Below are 4,251 nucleotides of genomic sequence, written 5' to 3'. Positions count from 1 at the left end.
AAAGGAGACAGCCCTAAAGGAACTTATTAAAGCCAGCCCTTTGGGATTCAGTACCAACAGGCAAATTGCTTGTTTTCTTCTTTTTCTCTTTTTTTTTTTTAGAAAAAAAAAAAAGACAAAAACTGATTTTCTTGAAAAAAAAAAATGAACTGTCCTTTCTATAATGGCTTTGCCCATTTAAAAAATGTGGCTCTTAAGGGTTCATGAAATGACTGAATATGAGGATACACGTCCTGTAGAAAGCAAACACGCCTCATATACTGCCAAAAATAGTGTTAGTTTCATTAATGTGAATTTTCCAGCAGTCAGTAGTTGTAATGTTAGAAACAATTGCTGGTCAAGTTCAACTTGTTGCTATTGTTTTTAATTTGCACAGGAGTAGTATCAGAAATTAGTGTCACTGCTTGTATCTAGCTGAATTTTAAACAACAGAACATTAGTTTTTTATGTTGGTGCCACCAACTGTAAATGACATAAGTTAGTTACTACAGAACACAGTAATTAGACTGTTGCAACCATCTGAAACCCTAGGCTTCCAGTCTGTGCTGTTAGTGTTAAGATGTAAAGTGCAATCCTAAGCTAACATTACCTGTGCAAGCACCGTAGGAACATTTGCATATCTGCATAGATCTTACAACTGTACTCTTTACCTCCTTGTGATAAAGCTTTGTCTACCTGCAAACACAGTCAAAGGCTACAGCTGCAAACCAAAGCCAACTCTAACAAGGCCAGGAGCTCAAGGACAGAAGCAGCCACATGCTTTGGTCAGCCTTCTGTAACTTCAATTAGTACAAAGGGACCTTTTCCATGAACTACCTGCTGTTTTCTGATGACCTCTGGGATCTTTTCATTTAGCCCTAAACCAAGAATCAAATATGACAAAAACCACACCCAAAAAGTCAATTCAGTCACAGAGTAATCTTCTGAGGCCAAAAGTCCATCTCAATGCAATGAAGATTTGCTTTCGTTAAGGACAGAGGTGAGGACAAAATCCGCAGTGGAAGTTAATGATATGCTAGAAAGCAACAAATGTGGATCACTGACCAAAACGATTATGTACTTGATGCAAATGCAGATTGCATATTGTTATATATATATAGTACATTGTGTTTTTGTTTTCCCCATCCGGTCACTTATTTTCGGTGGTGAATACATGTTGTTAGAAGATGTCTTGTATGGTCTGAATCTTTGTTGTGTACTATTTTTTATAGTCTTAAGTTATAATGAAAAAAACAAAAAGTAGGAACCAAACATAAAAGGTCTAGTAAAGCCAAAAATTAATTTCATATTGATTTTAAAGTGATCTAGCTGAGTTTTTACACTGAAAGCAAAGATTATAGCAATTGTAGTCCATGGTATTTATTTTCAGTCAAACCAAAGTTACATATAATTCTGCCTCTGCTTATACGGGATATTAACACTAACAATACACTCCCTTTCAAAGACTTGCGCAGGCCAAATTGTTGGAATGCTGGTTTTCTCGACAACTCCAAACCCCCCAAACTATGATACTGCGTTACGGTGTAGTGGAAAATAGCATAGTCGGATGTTTGCTTAAAACCTAGAAATTTTACGTGTTGCTTTTCATGTGCTGTGCCAAGTCTTGATAATACTTTTTCCCCCAACCAAGGGACCTCATAACCTGATTATGGTTATTGCTTTACAAACAGTTTTGACAGAAGGTGGCTGCTAGAGCTTAACATACGTACCAGTTCCATGTGATGGAGCCGGTTCTTGCAAACTAAGCTCATCTTTTATTCTTTGCTGAAGTCAGCAAATAGACTTAGAGAGATACCCAGTCATCTGTCACACCAAATAAAAGGACATAACGGCTTTCAAAAGGGTTTTCCCACTTACCCAAAAGGCTTTCTGAAAGCTTCTACCTCTGCAAAAAAAAAAAAAAAGAAAAAAAAGAAAAAAAAGAAAAAAATTAGAACAATTATGGCAGATTGCATGAAACGTGAGAACGTCACAGTAACTGCTACTTTTCATTATGTTTGTCTTTGGGTCATGATCAGTGAGCGGGAAGTTGACGATAGGGGAGCAAAAGAGAGGTTGGTATTGTGAAGGATGGTTTTCAGTCATCTCGGATCCTGCTGGAAGGATTATCTGAAGGGAAAATGGGTCTGTCAGGTGCATGTTCAAAAGGCTTTGATGGACTGAAAGTAACTGTGAGCGCTGTACCATCAGGAGGGTGGCCTAAGACTACAATGCTAAAGTATGCATACCTCAGTTACAAAACTTTTGAAAGGAAGTCTCAGCCACAGAATGCATATACCTGTAGAGTTTTGCATGGGTTTTATATGAATACAATTTTAAAAAATAGCTGCTTGCACATTATACCAGAAAAACCTCCAAAACTGCAATTGCTTTGAAAAATAGATTTTAGGTTTTTTGGAGTTTTCTGAAATGCTTGGTCTGTATTTTGATAATTGTGCATATTATGTAAAAATGTTGGTGGACCCATAAATGACCAGACTTTTTCTAAGAAAAATGTTGCTTTAATGCATTTCATGAATTTTTACTCTTATATCATTGCTTGCTAGGAATAGCAAATCTGCTTTTCTGCATCTGCTTTGCGTAGCTATTGTAAGGCTTTGAACTAATGTATGTATTTATTGCTTGAACTTCTGTGCATACCTTATAAAGCATAATGTCTGACAATTTAAATGGCTCATGTATTCTTGCTTCTATCATAAGCTGATTATGGGGACTATGATCTTTTGTATACAGCAAATTTTAACTGTAGCACAAACATCTGTTTATGTATTGGTGGAATATACCTGTTTTATTTATCTTTTTTGAGGTAAACTAATTTTTGATACTTTTCATTACTGTGTACTATGTTCATACTTTGAATTCTCTGACGTTAGAAGTCATGGTTGAGAATTGTAACAGCTGTTATTCGTTCTGTATTCATGGCTTTCACTGCTGAATAAAATAAAGGACCAAACCTAGGATTTGAAAGAAAACTGTCTACCTCTAACACCAGGGAGTTATCAGATTTTATTTTACGTAGTTTTAGTCTACAAAGACACAATTGCTTAAACCTAGTGGGCTTAAGGCTTATATGCTGTGTGGTTGGATTCATGGCACAGTTGTACTGTTTGAAAATCAATTAAAATTTCTTCTGACTGTTACCAGTATTTGGTAGAATTACCACTAACTGGGTTTTCTTTAGATAACTCAGAGATGGAGGAAATGTCATCAGCATTCTGTGTCTACAGCTGCTTAACTTCATAAGAATGCATTTCTTTGTGATTAGGGAATCGAAGAATAGTCAGCTAGGAATAGATCTACAGAAGTATACTTAAAATAAACCATCCTGGATGTTAACATCCCTGGGCAGATTCAGTCACAAAATCCACTAGACTCTTTTGTAAAGTTTCCAATTGGGCGTTCACATTTTGGGGAATTCATCCTACACACGCCAATATTAACATGCATTTTGACGATAGCTTTATTAATGCCATAAAGCCATTGTGAGGAACATGGCTTACCCTTGTTATTTCCACAGTTCAGGTTGCAATGAAAGGTTTTTTGTTTTTTGTTTTTTTTGTCCATGAACACTTGGCAAATCTTACTTAGCAAAAAAAAAAAAAAAAGAAGAAGAAGAAGGATGTACATTTTCCTATAGAATTAATGTATGAACAGTGTGTCGCTGTTGGATGTAAAAATGTATATGAAACCATTTCATTCACGTGATTACATTTCTGAAGTATAAATAAAAAGTCTAATACTTTTTGACCCATTTATAACCCCTAGGATTTTATTCTTTCGGAGAGACCATCTTCCCTGCCAGAGCCAAGTCATAAATTTGTGTACATACGTCCCACAATTTGTTTAAATCATTTCCTTAGGAATTGGGAATTCATAAACCAAACCATACTCAGATTCAGTCAATAAAAGTGGGGGCTGCTTGTCAGATACATTCCATGAAAAACTATCTTCAAGTTCAGATTGGTTTCCTTGCATAATCATCTTGCAGTTTCATGTTTTTATTCTAATAGAATTTGACATCATAAATTCTAAACATTAAGCGGGGGGTTGGGTGGACATGATAAATCTACTCTTTTTTAACGTTATGACTTTATCCTTTCTTTTTTGCCTCTAAATATCAGTCGCACCCGTGGCCTCCCGCCATGGTTTAAGAGAATGTACAGGGTGGGGTTTAAGTAGCCTTCTAAGGGAATGTTTCTTAGCATGTTTTGGGATCAGACCCAGACTTCCCTAAACAGGCAAGCAAAGGCC

General features: G+C 36.2%; 1 protein-coding gene across 9 annotated transcripts in view; it reads left to right on the top strand.

The window, feature by feature from the left end:
* Positions 1-2,670, top strand: part of FOXP2 (forkhead box P2) — a 498,059-nt gene extending 495,389 nt beyond the window's left edge. For all 9 annotated transcript variants that reach the window (XM_072964634.1, XM_072964637.1, XM_072964632.1 and 6 more), the window contains one exon: positions 1-2,670. This exon is cut by the window's left edge and continues 257 nt beyond it. The gene's annotated coding sequence lies outside the window, so the exon portion shown is untranslated.
* Positions 2,671-4,251: the final 1,581 nt, after the last annotated feature.

This window comes from Vicugna pacos, chromosome 7, assembly GCF_048564905.1.
Source record: "Vicugna pacos chromosome 7, VicPac4, whole genome shotgun sequence".
NCBI lineage: Eukaryota > Metazoa > Chordata > Mammalia > Artiodactyla > Camelidae > Vicugna > Vicugna pacos.
The sequence above is the reverse complement of the archived record's forward strand: the minus strand, read 5'-3'. Positions and strand labels throughout refer to the sequence as shown.